This window comes from Muntiacus reevesi, chromosome 1, assembly GCF_963930625.1.
Source record: "Muntiacus reevesi chromosome 1, mMunRee1.1, whole genome shotgun sequence".
Classification (NCBI taxonomy): domain Eukaryota; kingdom Metazoa; phylum Chordata; class Mammalia; order Artiodactyla; family Cervidae; genus Muntiacus; species Muntiacus reevesi.
In genome coordinates this window covers 75,422,984-75,442,346 of record NC_089249.1, presented here as the reverse complement: position 1 = coordinate 75,442,346, position 19,363 = coordinate 75,422,984, and positions in this window count along the sequence as shown.

Genomic DNA, 19,363 nt, shown 5'->3' with positions numbered 1-19,363 from the left:
CTCCCTTGACTCTGACTCTGGACTCAGCTCCCTTGTGCCTGCTTATTCCTGGACCTCTTTGATTTGGGGATTTTATTAATACTTTGTTGTTGTTGTTCAGTCATTCAGTCATGCCTGATTCTTTGCAACCCCATGGACTGCAGCATGCCAGGCTTCCCTCTCCTTCACTATCTCCTGGAGATTGCTCAAACTCATGTCCATTGAGTTGGTGATACCATTCAACCATCTCATCCTCTGTCATCCCCTTTTCCTCCTGCTTTCAATCTTTCCCAGCATCAGGGTCTTTTCTAATGAGTTGGCTCTTCCCATCAGATGGCCAAAGTATTGGAGCTTCAGCATCAGTCCTTCCAATGGATACTCAGGGTTGATTTCCTTTAGGATTGACTGGTTTGATCTCCTTGCAGTCCAAGGGACTCTCAACAGTTCTCCAACACCACAGTTCTGAAGCATCAGTTCTTCTGTGCTCAGCCTTCTTTATGGTCCAATACCTTATTCAGGGAATATAAGCTAGGCAAGGTATAAAGTTCAGTAACCTCTGAGACTTAATAGTAGTGTAACCTGAGGCTTAATAGCTGCTGACAGCTTTTGTGAAAACATTGGTTGCAGGCCCTGGGGCAGCTGCCGACTTAAGGAAGGAGAGAATGGTTGGGAGACATGACCCCAAGTCTCAGGTGTATTTTTTTTCATCCTTCTTGAGAGCTGGGAATAGGGCAGAGTTTGTTTGAGAAGTGGAAGACGGTAATTACCAAATCACTACAAAGTGATCGCCAAATTAGAAATCATTACATTTGATTTAGGTTTTAATTTTTAAAAATTCAGAAATTGCTTAAAATTTTGTTGTTGGAAGAGAATAATGAAATCATTCCCTTGACACTACGACTATCTTCTCAGCATTCAGAATAAATCCTTGAAGACTGTGTATTTTGGAAGTTTGACAAGTTTATTGAATTGTTTGTACCAACCTATGAAAATTTTCAAATCACTTTTTATTCTTACCCTAATTGTTTTTTTATAACTTAAACAACTAATCTAAAAGCATTTCCACACACTCATCTAAATGCGAGTAAAGCTCCTCCTGGTGGTGAGTCTGAGTATTGAAATCCCACCATCCTTTTTTGTTCAAGGATTCCAGCAGTATACTACCCAAGCTGCCTGAAGTGCAGTCTGTGCCAACATTTTGATGCTAAAGCACCTATTTGCACTGACGTGTGTGTGTGTGTGTGTTAAGGGATGGGTGAACAGAATGTGCACAGAGGTTGTGGAGACAGAAAGACCATGGGTTGTATTTAGGCAGGAGCTGACAGCAAAGAATCAGGAGACCTACTTGTCTCTCCGCATCCCAGTCCCCCTATCAGCAAGACTGAATTCCTTGCCCCCGAAAGGACCCTCCTTACACAGGGGAGTTGTGTGCTCCCCACTATCTAACCTGAGGCTGCCCATGTCTGAGGCACTGCTGGCTGTGTACAGAACGCCAGCTCCTGCCGCTAGCAAAGCCACTGGCCGCCAGCTGCTGCCTCTCTCAGGCCTCCTTCCCAGTCCAAGCCCTGAGATTGTTACTGCGGACTCGCCTCCCAGACCTAGCACCAGCCCAGAGAGCAGTGACATCTGGTGGTCACTCATTAGAACTACGGCTTTACTTTGAAATTTCAATTTGCCGGTAATAACTACTTGGATGCACCTCCATGCTAAATAAACATATTCGTGTGTAAAAAATACATGTTCATGAACTTATAGTTTCCAGGGGGGAAAGAAGGGGAAGAAGAGATAGGGAGTTTGGGGTGGACAGGTACACACTGCTATATTTAAAAAGGCTAACCAACAAGGACCTATTATATAGCACAGGGAACTCTGCTCATTTATGGCGCAGCCTGGATGGGAGGGGAGTTTGGGAGAGTAGGGATACATGTATATGTATAGCTCAGTTCCTTTGCTGTCCATCTGAAACTATCACAACATTGTTAATCGGCTAAACTCTAATATAAAATAAAAAGCTAAAAAAATACATGTTCATGATTATGACTAGAACAATAGATGAAGATATTCAATTTAAAAAAGCTAAAATGCTTTTTTGCTCCATGTTTACTTCTGCAATGAGCAATTTCTGTTTTGAGTCATCTGGATATTAGCACACAAATGTAAATAATGCAATCATATGTAAATTATTGATTTATCAACTTTAAGTAATATCTGTTAACTACCTTGCAGGAAACATAAGGAATTTAGGGCATTAGAAGGGCTTCCTTTCTCTCTGCCCTCTCTACTTGCTGGTTTTGATCTGTAAGGTTACTAGGTTTTCCAGTGGTTACATGTGTGTTAGTCGCTCTGTTGTGTCCGACTCTTTGCAACCCCATGAACTGGAGCCCATAAGTTCCTGTGTCCATGGAATTCTCCAGGCAAGAGTACTGGAGTGGGCTGCCATTTCCTTCTCTGAGGGATCTTCCCCCCTCCCCGGGGGTCGAACCCAGGTCTCCCACACGGCAGGCAGATTCTTTGCCATCTGAGACACTTCTGTTTCCTGGTGTGTCATTGTTGGACAAAATATACTGATTTTCCATTCCACAAAACAAGGAAATCAGTTCATGAACATGTCCCTCTGCTCTTCTCCTCCACATTCTGTCAGTCATACTATCATTTTTATATTGAGCATGTTTATAGTAGCTAAATGCTGAAGTAACCATAATTAAATGTTCTATGTTTTAGGTTGATTCTGAAAACTGAAACCCCTTAAGTAGTATTTAAAGCATTATGATTTTGTAAACATTATTCATTGCAGAACCAAGTGCTGTGATTAGCCCACAAAAAAGAAAAGTAACATGTAATTAAACCTTGGGCCCTCAAAGGAGAATGTTCTATGAATAAAATCCTCTTTTCTTCCACTCTGTCATTTTTTCAATTATCCCACGCTTTAATTTGCACCAAATTTGAACCATGACTTTCTTTTTTTTAATTAATTAATTTGTTTTAATTGGAGGCCAGTTACTTTACAATATTGTGGTGGTTTTTGCCATACATTGACATGAATCAGCCATGGGTATACATGTGCCCCCATCCTGAACCCCCCTCCCACCTCCCTCCCCATCCCACCCCTCAGGGTCATCCCAGTGCACCAGCTTTGAGTGCCCTGTTTCATGCATCAAACTTGGACTGGTGATCTATTTCACATATGGTAATATACATGCTTCAATGCTAATCTCTCAAATCATCCCACCCTCACTTTCTCACACAGAGTCCAAAAGTCTGTTCTTTATATCTGTGTCTCTTTTGCTGTCTCACATATAGGGTCATCATTACCATCTTTCTAAATACCATATATATATGTGTTAATATACTGTAATGGTGTTTTTCTTTCTAACTTACTTCACTCTGTATAATAGGCTCCAGTTTCATCCACCTCATTAGAACTGATTCAAATGTGTTCTTTTTAATAGCTGAGTAATATTCCATTGTATGTATGTACCACAGCATTCTTATCCATTCGTCTGATGATGAACATCTAGGTTGCTTCCATGTCCTAGTTATTGTAAGTAGTGCTGTGATGAACATTGGGGTGCACATGTCTCTTTCAATTCTGGATTCCTTGGTGTGTATGCCCAGCAGTGGGATTGCTGGTTCATATGGCAGTTCTATTTCCAGTTGTTTAATGATTCTCCACACTGTATTCTCCATAGTGGCTGTACTAGTTTGCATTCCCACCAACAGTGTAAGAGAGTTCCCTTTTCTCCACACCCTCTCTGGCATTTATTGTTTGTAGACTTTTTGATAGCAGCTATTCTGACTGGTGTGAGATGGTACCTCACTGTGGTTTTGATTTGCATTTTTCTGATAATGTGTGATGTTGAGCATCTTTTCATGTGTTTGTTAGCCACTGTATGTCTTCTTTGAAAGAAATCAAAGAGGACACAAATAGATGGAGAAATATATGATGTTCATGGATCAGAAGAATCAATATAATGAAAATGAGTATACTACCCAAAGCAATGTATAGATTCAATGCAATCCCTATCAAGCTACCAACAGTATTTTTCACAGAACTAGAACAAATAATTTCAAAATTCGTATGGAAATACATAAAAATTAGAATAGCCAAAGCAATCTTGAGAAAGAAGAATGGAACTGGAGGAATCAACCTGCCTGACTTTAGACTATACTACAAAGCTACAGTCATCAAAGCAATATGGCATTGGCACAAAGACAGAAATATAGATCAGTGGAACAAAATAGAAAGCCCAGAGATAAATCCATGCACCTATGGACACCTTATCTTTGACAAAGGAGGCAATACAATGGAGAAAAGACAATCTCTTTAACAAGTGGTGCTGGGAAAACTAGCCAACCACCTGTAAAAGAATGAAACTAGAACACTTTCAAATACTATACACAAGTATAGACTCAAAATGGATTAAAGATATAAATGTAAGACCAGAAACTATAAAACTCCTAGAGGAAAACATAGGCAAAACACCCTCCAACATAAATCACAGTAGGATCCTCTATGACCCACCTCCCAGAGTAATGGAAATAGAACTAAAAATAAACAAATGGGAACTAATTAAATTTAAAAGCTTTTTCACAATGAAGGAAACTATAAGAAAGGTGAAAAGACAGCCTTCAGAATGGGAGAAAATAATAACAAATGAAGCAACTGACAAGGAACTAATATCAAAAATATACAAGCAGCTCATGCAGCTCAATACCAGAAAAATAAATGACCTAATCAAAAAATGGGCCAAAGAATGAAACAGACATTTCTCCAAAGAACCATGACTTTCTTATACTGAGTTTTTCCCAAGGTTCCTAATTGTCATTTTAGTCGTTGTTATTGGGGAATCATATATCTTCATCTTATCTTTTAGAATTAACTCAGACCTGCCTAGGATCTTTATTTTGAGTTCTTAGTCATAAAATTTGTACAGTAGAGGTGACTTGCTTTCTGAATACAATCTTCACAGAGCCCTCTGTCTTTGGACCAACTGCTTTCTAGGGCTGCTGTGCTGTTGTCAGCTTCAGATTTTTCTCATTGTACACCCAAGTCCCATGTTTTATTGGATCTTGGATCGCTTTTCTTCTTTGAACTTACTTTTATTGCCAAAATTTAGATTTGCTGAAGCACATACTCCCATAACATACCAGTTAAGAGTTGGCTTCCTGAGTTTGAAACCTGGCTTCATCATTTATTCATTCTGTGATCTTAGGCAACTGTGTGTGCAGGGCTTTGGTATCATCATCTATAAAATGGGCATCATTCAGCTCCCCCACTTGTTATTTATGTATGGGCTAAGATAATACAAAGCTTTGGTTTTTCTAGTAGTCATACATGGATGTGAGAGTTGGACTATAAAGAAAGCTGAGGGTCAAAGAATTGGTGCTTTTGGACTGTGGTGTTGGAGAAGAATCTTGAGAGTCCCTTGGACTACAAGGAGATCCAACCAGTTCATCCTAAAGGAGATTAGTCCTGGGTGTTCATTGGAAGGACTGATGCTGAAGCTGAAACTCTAGTACTTTGGCCACCTCATGCGAAGAGTTGACTCATTGGAAAAGACCTAATGCTGGGAGGGATTGGGGGCAGGAGGAGAAGGGGACGACAAAGGATGACATGGTTGGATGGCATCACTGACTCAGTGGACATGGGTTTGAGTGAACTCCTGGAGTTGGTGATGGACAGGGAAACCTGGTGTGCTGCAATTCATGGGGTCGCAAAGAGTTGGACACGACTGAATGAGTGAACTGAGCTGAACTGATATATATGTGTATACACACACACACACATACACACACACACACACACACACACACACACACATATTATATAATTGAATCACTTTGCTGTACACCTGAACCAAACACAACATTGTAAATGAATTATACTTCAATTACATTTTTAAAATAAATAAATAGATAAATACATTTTAGCCATTAAAAAAAAGAGCACACACTAGTAAGTTGGAGGTAGCAGCTTCATACTCTTCAGTCCATACTCATCGCCTCTTCACCCAGGGTCCTTAGAGGGCTTCATGAATCAGTAGTAGAGGGCTTCATGAATCATGACACTTGGAGTTAGAAGCCTGGGTCCTGTATGGTCTCCTACTGCTAACTATCCAGCCTCTCTAAGCTCCGTTTCCCTCATCTATAAAACAGAAAAAAAAAAAAAAAAAAAAAAACAACAGCAACTGCTTGGCTGTGTTATTTATTGAAAGAGATAATGTTTGTATAAACATCGTGCAGGTGTTCTCAGAGCAGGTGGTGAGGTACCTGTGTTCATTACAAAGTTTGTATTGCTATCTGAATGCTGTTATTGGTCCCTACTCCATCATTACAGTGAAGCAGCTGCTGAACTGCCAAAAAGATACTCCAGAAGAAGAGAGTGGAAAATAATTTGTTAGCCCTTTTAATGTGAAAGAAATGGGATAATTAGATGGGAGGTGTGAGAATACGTACCTTTAGTATTTCAGGGACTGACCTATGTAATTTGGGTTTTATCTGATCATTTAGCAGAGAAATAAAAGCAAAGGGGTGATTTTGCTAGATATACTCTCCCAGGTCTCTTACTGACAAAAGATCATGTTGTTTGCTTATAAAAGAGCTTTGAATAAATTCTAATTCCTTGGGCCAGGGCCCAGAATATCCCGTAGCTCTAGGTTTGCTGGTACCAGGTAGCTGAAGAGATCAAAGGTTGGTATGAAAGAGAAAATGAGAGTGCTTGGGGTGATGGGTATTTCACAGCTGTTTCTCCATGCTCCAGCTCTCAGCTTCCCTTTCTCCCTGACCATTACCGTTCTCACTCACATCTCTCCTGTACTCATTCCACCATTCTGAACCTGCATGTCCACATAAGTCTTCAAGTGGAGAATCACAGTGCAAATCCAATGGATATGTCTGGTCCAGAGCTGGCCATGTGGCCATGTCAATGAAACTGGGTTTGAATTAGAAGAAGAGATGAAAGAATAAGGTTGAGAGGAAGATATCCCTCACTTAACCACCTTCTATTGGTCCGGGCTACCCTCTCTCCATCAAGGACACTTTACAAAAATACACCTTGGCAAAAATAGAATAAGTTATATGTGTGGGGGAAAGAGGAGGAGAACTTATGTGCCCACAACCATGGAGTAACAGGGGTGTAGAAGGTCAGGGAATGGCTCGGGGGACCCAGTAGGGCCAGGGATTCCAGGGCTGTGACTCGGGATTTGAGGGATGTGAGAGACCAGGGGGAGGTCAATCTAATTAACAAATTTTAGAGGAGAACTTGAAGGCCATCCACAATTAGTACTTTTCTCATGCTTAATTCCCTCCACATTATCCTTCCTGAGGCACCATCCAGCCTATAATGGAATATATCAAGGTACAGAAAGCTCAGCACTTCACGTGGTCTGAAATTATAGAAGGTTGGAGGTGGAGGGAAGCCTTGAGGCCAACTGGACCAGTGAATGTTGTGGTGGAAAATCCTCATGCTGCCTGTTAACCTTGCACTCTGGAAGCCAACTCCCTACAACTGTCACCTTTAAGGAGATTCTGCTCCTTGGACTTATTAACTAGATTGCTTCTTCCAGGGGTCACCTTCAAACAGCTGGGCTGGTGGAGCACACCAGTGTGGGAGAATCCCAGTTCTCCTTGCTGCCATTCTTTCACTAGTTCACCAAATTTTATTTTTTGCCTACAACTGAGTCTGGCGGCACACTAGACACTTGGAATACATCGGTGAACACAATAGATCAAGACTCAGCCTTCAAGAAGCTGGCAACCTGGCTGAGGAAAAGACATGAAACAATAAACATGATAATAAGTAACAGATGTAGTATTTAGAGGGTGACATGTGCCATGGAGAAAGAAGATGTAGAGCAGAGTAAGGAGGATCAGGAGTGGCCAGCAGACTGCAGTTTTAAGTAGGGTGGTCAAGGAAGTCCTCACTGAAAAGGTGACATCTGAACAAAGGCAGGATAGGTTCACTGGAGAGCCAATAGGCCTTCAAGGTAGGAGGATCCTGGGAAGAGAGCATAGGCTGCAAGGCAGTATTATATCTGACAAATTTGAGACTAGATGGCAGGGGACAATGGTGGAGGTGGGGAGACCAGTTGGGAGGCTATTGCCTGGTCCACGTGAAAGTTGATGATGGCATGATGACTCAGACAAGGGTGGTGATCAGAAGGGGTGGAATACTGGATATATTTTGGGCACAGAGTGCCCAAGATTTCCTGATAGTGTAGATGTAGAATATGAAAGAGAGAAAAAAAAAATCAACATGATTCTGAAATAATTGGCCTGAGCAACAAAAAGGATTACAACTCGGTCCTGAGCTGGAGAATGGTGGAAGTGAAACTAGTTTGGGGGGAAAGATCAGGAGTTTAGTTTTGAACAAGTCGCATTTGAGATGTGTATTGGATGTGTAAGTGGATATGTCAAATAGACAATCAGGGAAGGAAGTCTGGGCTGGAAAGAGAGGTCTGGAGACATGCCTGTGGGAGTCATTGGCATAAAGACAGCACAAGACCATCAGGGGAGTGCCCGTGGCGGGGAGGTCCTTCATGATCACTTCAGAAATTCACTTTGGTGGCCTGCCATGTTTTAGGATGGTCAAATGGTCAATGAGCACAACAATTTACTCTTCTCTTTCTTTAAGTTCACCAAAATATTAGTTTCTATCATTTATTGGTGACTGTCCTAACAGTTTGCATGTATTTCTTCTTAATATCTTCTGCTTCTGTTAGGTCCATACCATTTCTGTCCTTTATCGAACCCATCTTTGCATGAAATGTTCCCTTCGTATCTCTAATTATCTTGAAGAGATATCTAATCTTTACCATTCTCTTGTTTTCCTCTACTTCACTATTCTTGTCTTGAGAACCCCATTAACGACATGAAAAGGCAAAATGATAGGATATTGAAAGAGGAACTCCCCAGGTCGGTAGGTATCCAATATGCTACTGGAGATCAGTGGAGAAATAACTCCAGAAAGAATGAAGTGATGGAGCCAAAGCAAAAACAATACCCAGTTGTGGATGGGACTGGTTATAGAAGCAAGGTTCGATGCTGTAAAGGGCAATATTGCATAGGAACCTGGACTGTTAGGTCTATGAATCAAGGCAAATTGGAAGTGGTCAAACAGGAGATGGTAAGGGTGAATGCTGACATTCTAGGAACTGGCAAACTAAAATGGACTGGAATGGGTGAATTTAACTCAGATGACCACTATATCTCCTACTGTGGGCAGGAATCCCTTAGAAGAAATGAAGTAGCCATCATGGTCAATAAAAGAGTCCTAAATGCAGTACTTGGATGCAATCTCAAAAATGACAGAATGATCTCTGTTCGTTTCCAAGGCAAACCATTCAATATCATGGTAATCCAAGTCTATGCCCTGACCAGTAATGCTGAAGAAGCTGAAGTTGAACGGTCCTATGAAGACCTACAAGACCTTTTAGAACTAACACCCAAAAATGATGTCCTTTTCACTATAGGGGGGTGGAATGCAAAAGTAGGAAGTCAAGAAACACCTGGAGTAACAGGCAAATTTGGCCTTGGAGTACGGAATGAAGCAGGGCAAAGGCTAATAGAATTCTGCCAAGAGAATGCACTGGTCATAACAAACACCCACTTCCAACAACACAAGAGAAGACTCTACACATGGACATCACCAGATGGTCAACACCGAAATCAGATTGATTATATTCTTTGCAGCCAAAGATGGAGAAGCTCTATACAGTCAGCAAAGACAAGATCGGGAGCTGATTGTGGCTCAGATCATGAACTCCTTATTGCCAAATTCAGACTTAAACTGAAGAAAGTAGGGAAAACCACTTGACCATTCAGGTATGACCTAAATCAAATCCCTTCCATACAGTGGAAATGAGAAATAGATTTAAGGGACTAGATCTGATAGACAGAGCAGCTGATCAACTACGGACAGAGGTTTGTGACATTGTACAGGAGACAGGGATCAAGACCATCCCCGTGGAAAAGAAATGCAAAAAGGCAAAATGGTTGTCTGAGGAGGGCTTACAATTAGCTGTGAAAAGAAGAGAAGTGAAAAGCAAAGGAGAAAAGGAAAGATATTCCCATTTGAATGCAGAGGTCCAAAGGGGGGGAAATATATATATATATATATAGATAGATAGATAGATAGATAGATAGATAGATAGATAGATAGATAGATATAGATAGATATAGATATATTCAGTTATATATTATATGTAAAGGGCTTCCCAGGTGGCACTAGTGGTAAAGAGTTTGCCCGCAATGCCAGAGACATAAGCAATGCAGTTTCGATCCTTGGGTTGGGAAGATCTCCTGGAGGAGGGCATGGCAATTCACTCCAGTATTCATGCTTGGAGAACCCATTCAGTTGTACATATATATTCTTTTTCAGATTGCTTTCCCTTATAGCTTAGTACAAAACATTGAATATATTTTCCTGTGCTGTGTAGTAAATCCTTGTTGGTTATCTATTTTATATATAGCAGTATGTATATGTTTATTCCAATTTCCTAATTTATCCTTCCCCCATACCCTTTCCTCTTTGGTAAACATAAGTTTGTTTTCTATCTGTGCATCTATTTCTGTTTTGTACATAATTTCATTTGTGTCATTTTGTTTAGATTCCACATAAGCATAATATCATATATTTGTCTTTGTCTGACTTACTTAACTTAGCATGATAATCTCTAGGACCACCCATGTAAATGGCATTATTTCATCCTTTTTATGTCTGACTAATATTCCATTGTATATATGTACCTCATTTTTATCCATAGACATCTAGTTTGCTTCCATATCTAGCATAATGCCTAGCATGCTGCCTTATATTTATTAACTCTTCAATAAATAGCAACTATTATTATGAGTTAGATCTCCATTGAGTGGGTAGTATTGACCAGAGGAGATCAGAAGAGGGGAAAGACAGCAAGGTTGTCTAGTTGACATAGAAGTTAAATTAGGAGATTTTGTTTGAGTCAGCCAGATGTCAAAGAGAAAGATGGAACTTGAGAAAGGATAAAGGACAAAAATAGAAAGAGAAAGCCAGTGTATCTTTGAAATGCTTAGCATTCTTTTAAGCACCAAAGTGAGGGGGGCCAGGCAAGTACCTCTCCTCTTTGAGGTTACCCCACCTCCACCCCCAAAGAAACACTACTCTTCCCTGTCAGAGTTCTGAACCAATTAAGAAGAAAACCAAAACATACATTGGTGCCTGTAGACTACTTTTATGTTGATGATGATAAATTTTAAATACAACTTGATTGGGCCATGTGGTACCTAGACAGTTGTACAAATATTATTCTAGGTATGTCTGTGAAGGTGTTTTTGAATGAAATTAGCATTTGAATTGGCCAGCTGAGTAAAGCAGACTGTCCTTTTTAGTATGGGTGAACCTCATCAATCAGTTGAAAGCTGGAGAAACCAAAAAGGCAGGCCCTCTTCCAAGTGAGAGAGAATTTCTCCTGCCTAACTAGCAGGGACATCCACTTTTCTCCAATTTTGAACTCAAACTGAAATATTGGCTCTTCCTAGGTCTCTAACCTTTTGGCGTTGGGACTGGAATTATACCATCAGCTCTTCTGGTTCCCCAGATTTGCATTTGGCAAACTGGGGACTTGTCACCTCCATAATTGCATGAGCCAATTCCTTATAATAAATCAGTCCCTCTTCTAGATAGATAGATAGATAGATAGTAGATCTACTACCAGCTCTGTTTCTCTGGAGAATCTTAATGCAATCATTAATAAAACTGAAGCATGAGAACCAAATTGGGTGGCTAACTACCTCTCCCCAGGCTGGAGCTTGAGACAGGCCACCTGAAGGAAAGTTTCAGTCCTCAAAGAAGACACACTTATTTAGATTACAGGCTCACACTGGTCCTGGGTAGAGAGGAAGAAAACAGGGAACAAATCCCATGCCTAGAATTTGGATAGAATAGACTTGTCAGTGAAGACATGTGGACAAATTGTTATCATCCACTAACTGGGGAAGAATAGGGAGGGTTTAGGGAAAATCTTCACTTTCACTTTTCATTTTTATGCATTGGAGAAGGAAATGGCAACCCACTCCAGTGTTCTTGCCTGGAGAATCCCAGGGATGGGGTTGCACAGAGTCAGACACGACTGAAGTGACTTAGAAGCAGGAAAAATCTTAAACCTCCTTAGATTTTTGTTCAGCTCACTATTGTTATCTATTAAGCCTGTGGTCAGGTACAGGTGTGGGCAACAGAAAAAATATCTACTGATCCCATTTATGTGAGACTGTATCCCCAAACCAAATATTCCATCTCTGTGTAGCCTCCTGGGAACAGAGCTGGGAAGTTTGGGTTTTATAGAGAGCTCCAAAATGGGTCAGAACAGACTGACTAATGAAAGTCCACTCCAGCTCATGGTCACCTGAAGCTGAGAGTTTCTTCTCTATTACCCATCACTAGCTATTTCATCTATGTCTCCTAACCATCTATCAGAGGTTCTGCAGTGAGGTCTGATGATATTACTTCTCCAGTCATAACATGCCAACACAAAGATACTCTGATGTTGAAAACAAACTCCATCCCATCAGGAAGTGCTCGGGAAAGAAAAGCAGTTCAAAAATTAAATTCTCAAGGATTCTAAAGTAAAATATTTTAAATGAAAGCCTCAGTCATCGTCCCTGATGTCCTATGTAGCTTTATCCTTGGCCAAGGTGTCTTAGTGCCTGAAACAAACAGGATTCTCACGACCCCAGTAGTGGGAAATGATGGCACAGAGGGCTTTTTGGTGCAGTTCTTTCAGTACCTCAGGGCACCGATCAGCTTGATGCCCAGTGTCTGAGGTGTTTCTCCCCTACCTGCTTTATTTTAAAAGTTTTAAGTTTTCCCACCCAAGTACTAAGATCAGGTAGAGAGGGAGGTGGGAGGGGGGATCGGGATGGGGAATACATGTAAATCCATGGCTGATTCATGTCAATGTATGACAAAAACCACTACAATATTGAAAGTAATTAGCCTCCAACTAATAAAAATAAATGGAAAATAAATAAATAAATAAAAGAAAAGCTTTAAGTTTTCAAACCTCAGAAAAGCTGGAAAAGAGAACAGTGCAATGAAAACTGTATGCTCTCCCTGCATTCACCAATTAAGTTTTTTTGCCACGTTTGTGCTCTTTCTTTCTTTCACATGAATCATTTGAAAGCATTCAAAATATTTTAAAAATATTTATACAACAATATTAGGTTATTGATTCAATATTATCAATAATGTATAGCCCGTATTCAATTTTCCATAATTTCTCCTATGTCTTTTTTTGGGGATCCAGAATCCAATCAAGGTTCCTATGAGGTTGTCATGTCTCTTCAGTCTCCCTTGGTCTAACTGACCTTTTGTTTTATCTTTTGTGACACTGGCAGTTTTGAGGAATCTCTCTCCAAACAGCCCACTTTCTGAACTTGTCTCCTCACGTGGGTTCTTGGTCAGCTTCTTTGATAACAGCTCTGTGAAAGGGAGACTGGACTTCCCATTGCACCACACTAGAGATCACCCAGGATCAGTGTCCCTCATTACTAGTGATGCCACATTTGATCACTTAGTGAAGACTGGCCCTGCCAGATCTCTCCATTGCAAAGGTAAATTTCCCCTTTTGATTAGCAAGTACTGTGGATAGAGATGAATTGAGACCATGTGGATCTCTTTTTTTCCTAGCAGCCTCTCATCCAATAATTTTAACATCCATGGGTGATCCTTGCCTGAGTGTATTGTTACCATGGGATTGTTCTTGCCTGGAAAATCCCGTGGACAGAGGAGCCTGATAGGCTGCAGTCCATGGGGTCGCTAAGAGTCAGACACAACTGAGCGACTTCACTTTCACTTTTCACTTTCATGCATTGAAGAAGGAAATGGCAACCCACTCTAGTGTTCTTGCCTGGAGAATCCCAGGGACAGGGGAGCCTGGTGGACTGCCGTCTCTGGGGTCACACAGAGTCGGGCACGACTGAAGCGACTTTGCAGCAGCAGCAGCAGATTGCAAAGTGGTGATTTCCTAATATTAGCATTCCTTCTACATTTATTATTTGTTGTCTTCTGTAAATAAGAGCTTTTGCCTGCTCTTTTTTTCCTTTGAGAATAATTATCTCATGCATTTTTTTAAAGTTTAATGTGTTATCACTTATTACTACTAATATTATTTTTCATGATCCAATTATCCAAAGGCAAACTCATAGATTATGTACCTTACAATTTGCTATATACTGAATGCCTATGACCCCTCCAAATTTGTATGTTGAAACCTAATCCTCAATATAATAGTATTAGGAGGTGAGGGCCTTTGGTAGGTGAGTAGATCATGCAGGCAGAGACCCTCATGAAGGGAATTAACGCCCTTATGAAAAGACCCCAGGAGCTCTTTTTACCCTTTCTGCCATGTGAAGACACATTTAAGTACCAAAAAAGCAAATGCTCACCAGATACTAAATCTGCCAGCATCTTGATTGTGGATTTCACAGATTCTAGCACCCTAAGAAATAAATTTCTGCTGTTCATAAGCTACTCTGTCTATGGTGTTTTTGTTACAGCAGCCAGAGTGGACAACTACATGATTTAAAAGAATCCAGAGAGTTAATAGGACATGTCAGGATATCATAGCACTAACCCTACACTTACTGACTTTAGAAAAGAAGCTAATATCAAGGTCCTAAAACATTTATCCCAACATAATTGTGTCCCAAGAGTCTAGCTTTTAGCATTGCCAAAGAGACTGGTGTCTGAATCATGGAGGGTAGATGGAAAAGATTCACCAGAATTAAATCTTTATAAAGTTTAGAGTCTATAATTTGTGACCTACCACAAAACTAAAATGGAAGAAATCTTAAGGTTTGTTGGCAACTATGAATTCACCATCCTGGGAAAGGGGTAGAAATTCACCTAAGAGACATCTTTCTTTTCCACAGAAGAATTTTTAAATTTCCTTTTTAGAGCCTGGTAGCACCGCCTTCTCAGAGCTGCACTGAGTGTGAACATTGTTGGGTCTGTGACCCCAAAATCAGAGAAAGAGAGCAGATCTTCTCCTTTAGTCCTGAGTTGTTTTTGCTGTTGTCATCTCTGAATTTGCAGCTGGGCCTAAAACCCTGGCTCCCAGGGATGCGTTCCCCTTGTTCTGTCTTTGCATTAGTTGAAGTTCTGTAATGGAGACAAACGTCCTCCCTTGTACTCTGTAAGGCAGCACAGGGCTGTAGTTCAGGCTCATGTCTCCAGTGTTTGGTGTCCTTGTCAAAACGCGAATCTGTGGTTAGATCAGCAGACCCAGCCCTGCCTATCTTGGCAAGGCCCTAATGTTGAACAGCTTGCAAAGCTCTGTGACACACATGGAAATAAATAGCTGCCATTGCATTGAAAGCAGAAAAGACTGCCCTGGCTTTCAACACACCAAAGGCCTTGAATGAAAATATTCTTTTTTATGGCTGAAGCTTGGCCACAGCCATAACTGTTCAGAAAAACCAATTGGTTGAAGGAAAAATGAGCCCCTTTTCCAGGCTGCTAACTTTGCTAGGCCCTTGACTTTAATCTAGAAGGTAGCCTGAGGCAGAAGCTCATGAGCTAACGCACTGTGGGTAAGTATAATCTCAGGGAAGCAGGAGGGAAAGGGGATAGGAGAGAGGCTGGGAAAGAACACATTTAAGATTGTGTAGCCCTAACTTGGGATTTCCAGGTGGTGCTAGTGGTTTTTAAAAAAAAAAAAAAAAACTAAAAAGCAAAACCTGCTTGCCAATGCAGGAGACCTAAGAGACAGGTTCGATCCTCAGGTTGGGAAGATCCCCTGGAGAAGGGCATGGTAACCCACTTTAGTATTCTTGCCTGGAGATTCCCATCGACAGAGGGACCTGGCTGGCTACAGTCCATAGGATGGGAAATTGGACACAACTGAAGCAGCTTGGCATGCATGCACCCCAAACCTGCCACAGTTTTGCAACAAACCAATTGCTTGTTCACTCAGGGAGCCCTCAAAGAAGTTATGCAAATAAAGCTTTGAATGGTGCATTTAGGCAGGGGACTGTGGAGAGGAGAAAAGGAGCAAAATCTTTCCATTGCTTCTAACATCCCATTATCAGAATCAACTTCTCTGCACATTTGCACTTCAGCCTGATTGGAAACCCTAGACTATAGAGGGAAGGTTCATGGCATGTGTATGAGAGAGGTTGTGCCCCCATATGCCAGAAGGAACTGGAACCTTTGACCAGCAGAAGCAGCTGCCTGAATTCACAACCACAGGAATAGTGCAAGCTATGTCTGGGGCCACTGCAACCAGAAGAGCCTTTGCACTTGCTCACCATAGCTTAATGGTCAATGTGCACATTCCCAGCCCTACAGGCCTTGGTCAGTACTTTGCCCAAGTTCTAGTAACCTGCCACCAAACAATGCAGTCTGAGGCTTAGCACTCCTCTCTTGAGTTCAGCCCCTGAAAGCTAACTCAGCTCCAAAAATTGTCATAAAAACAAAACCACAGTAAAAAAAACCCACATGGTCTATATCTGGTAAACACCACCAAAGCATAGAGCTGTCTTCCCTGCCTGGAACAGAAGCCTCCTTCTCTTGCTGTGCATTTGGCTTCCCTGAATTCTCTATTTTGCTTCTTAAAGTTTGAAGCTTCCTGTGCCAAACACAGGTCAGTGTTATGCCTGTGGAACCATCAGTATCCCATTGTAGAGGCAGACACTTTAGAATTTAGAACAGAGAGGAACATGCAATCCTGTGGGTGGCTCTTGGCTGTGAAAAAAGAAGACAAAGGGGCTGGACTATGGTCTCCTTCTAAAACCACTGGAGGCCAGAAGTGTGATGCTAATAGAACTCTCTTCCCATGAGAGGAAACTGCAAGAGTGGGAAATAAAGTGTGCTCTCTAACATCCCCAAGCCCCAGGGCACTCATGTCAAGATCTCTTAAACGCTCTCTCTCTGGGCTCTGCTCTCTGCCTGAGGATCAACAGTTCTCCTTGAGTGATGAGGTGAGGGGTAGTCTTCCCTTCCTTAAGTCATTATCTAGGAGTCCTACCGTCTCCTGGCTAGAGTGGGGAGGGAAAGTAAAATGCCCATTGCTCCTCACCAACCACCTCTCCTCCCCCATCACCCATTTCAAAGAACTCTGACCAACAGCTGATAGAGGAGGTGTGAGAAGCCAGGAAGGTGCTCAAGAGTCATGCAGCCATTTCCGAGTCAATTCTGTGGGATTGTGTCAAAAGTTCCTCTGCAGCACGTGTGAGTTGCTATCAACTTTTGAGCTCAATTTTGAGGCTTTAGGTGTTATTCTGAAGAAAATAGGGAAAGTGCATTCAAAACTGTTGCACATTCATTTATTCACTATAAATTGAGTCTCTATGATTCACCAGGCCCTGTTTTGTGTGCTGGGGCTGATGTGAGGATGATGGGAGGGTTATAAACTAGAACTAGCTGTAATACTCAACTCTAGACAGGTTTTAAGTAGTCTGGGGAGAGGAGTACACACACACACACACACTTTTGTAAGAAGTATAAGAAACATAGATGCCAAAGGTTATGGAAGCCCATTGAGAGAAATGAGGCCTCACTGAGTGGTGACATTTGATGAGTGAGTCTGATAGAATAAAAAAGGGGGGAAAGTCATGGTTACTTTAAAGAAGGTGGTGTGTGCAGGAAATGGAAAGAAGTTTGTGTGACAGGAATACATGGTATGTGTTCTTGTCTGCTAAAGGAGATATTGGGAGATAGAGCTGTAAATGTAAGTTGGATCTAGGTCAGGAAGAGCCTTATGCCCCATGATGGAGCCTGAACTCTGAATAACTGAAGGAGTTCAAGCAGAGTAATAACTAGAGCTGGATTTTAGAAAGATCATACTAACAGTTCTGTTGGGAGGGCATCCTGGCACATCTGTTGGGAGTGGCTGTGCAAGGAGGGAATCTGGAAGTGGAGAAAGTGCTTGTGAGACTACTCTGCAGTCCTGGTGGTAGGTGACAAGGGAATGTACTTAGGCAGTGGGGGTGGACACGAAAAGGAAGATGTGATTTGGGAGATATTTCAAAAATAAAATTGACTAGGAATTCCATGGTGGTCCAGTGATTAAGACTCCGTGCTTCTATTTCAGGGCCCCCCGGGTTTGATTCCTCATTGGGGTCGTAGGATCCTGCATGCTGTGTGGTGTGTCCAAGGAGAGAAAGTTGACTGAACTGGCTTGGGTGACCAATTCATTGTAGAGACTCAGAGATGGCTATGCATCTTCTGTCTTGGGTGACTAGAGTGCTATCTACAACTAGGAAAAGAAGATGGAAAACACAGAGAGGGGGGCAGAGAGGAGACAAAGAAAAAGCAAAAGAAGAAGGGGAAGGGAGGAGAAGGGAAAGGGAGGAGCGGGGAGGAAGAGACAGGGAAGGAGGGAAGGAAGAAAAGGAAGAGAGGAGGGAAGGAAGGAAGAAAGAGAACACAGGAAGGAGAGCAGATTTCATGGGGACAACAGATTGGGTTTTATGTCATGTTTGAGATACCTGCAGGTCACCTAGGTTTTGAACAAAACACAGCATTCATCTCAAACTGATAGATGGATATCATAACTGATTTTTACTGAGATTATATATATATATATACATTATATATATTATATTTATATTATATATATATTTATATTATATATACATATATATATTTTATATATAAAAGCTCTAAGATTGAAGGACATGTATGCACTTCTCTGGGTTATAGATGAATTTGTGGAGGTGATGTTTATTTGTCAAGGGATTTGATAGACATCCAAATTGACAACCATTCATTGAGCATCAGTTGAATACTAGGCACCATGCTGGCCACCTGGGCTTTGCTTTTAAGGAACTCAGTCTTGATGACTCAAAAATGCACCCGTCTTTGTAGCAGAGGAACCATGTAGAGGAAAGAGCACTCTCCTGGGTTTAGTTTAGTTTAGTGTGCGCTTTGCCACTAACTGGTTGCTTAATTTTCAGCTAGTTACACTTCCTCTCTGGTTCTCAGCTTCCAACCACACAGTTAGAGAAGTGGTTTAGATTAAACTAAGTTCCCTCCAAACATTAACCATTAGTGATTCCAAGCCTCAGTGTATAAAAGTGCTATGGGTTCTCTAAGTCGTATGGCAAATCCCTATTGGCTGTCTCACATATGGTATTATAAATTTCCATGTTACCCCCTCCATACATCTCACCCTCTCACTCCTCCCCTCCTGCTGTGTTCTGAGGTCTGTTTTCTATGTCTGTTTCTCCACTGCTGCCCTGAAAATAAATTCATCAGTACTATTTTTATAGATTCCATGTATGTGCATCAGTATATGATATTTATATTTCTCTTTCTGACTTACCTCACTCCATATAATAGGCTCTATGTATGACTCGGGGGACTCAAACAGGGGCTCTGTGACAATCCATAAGGATGGGATGGGGA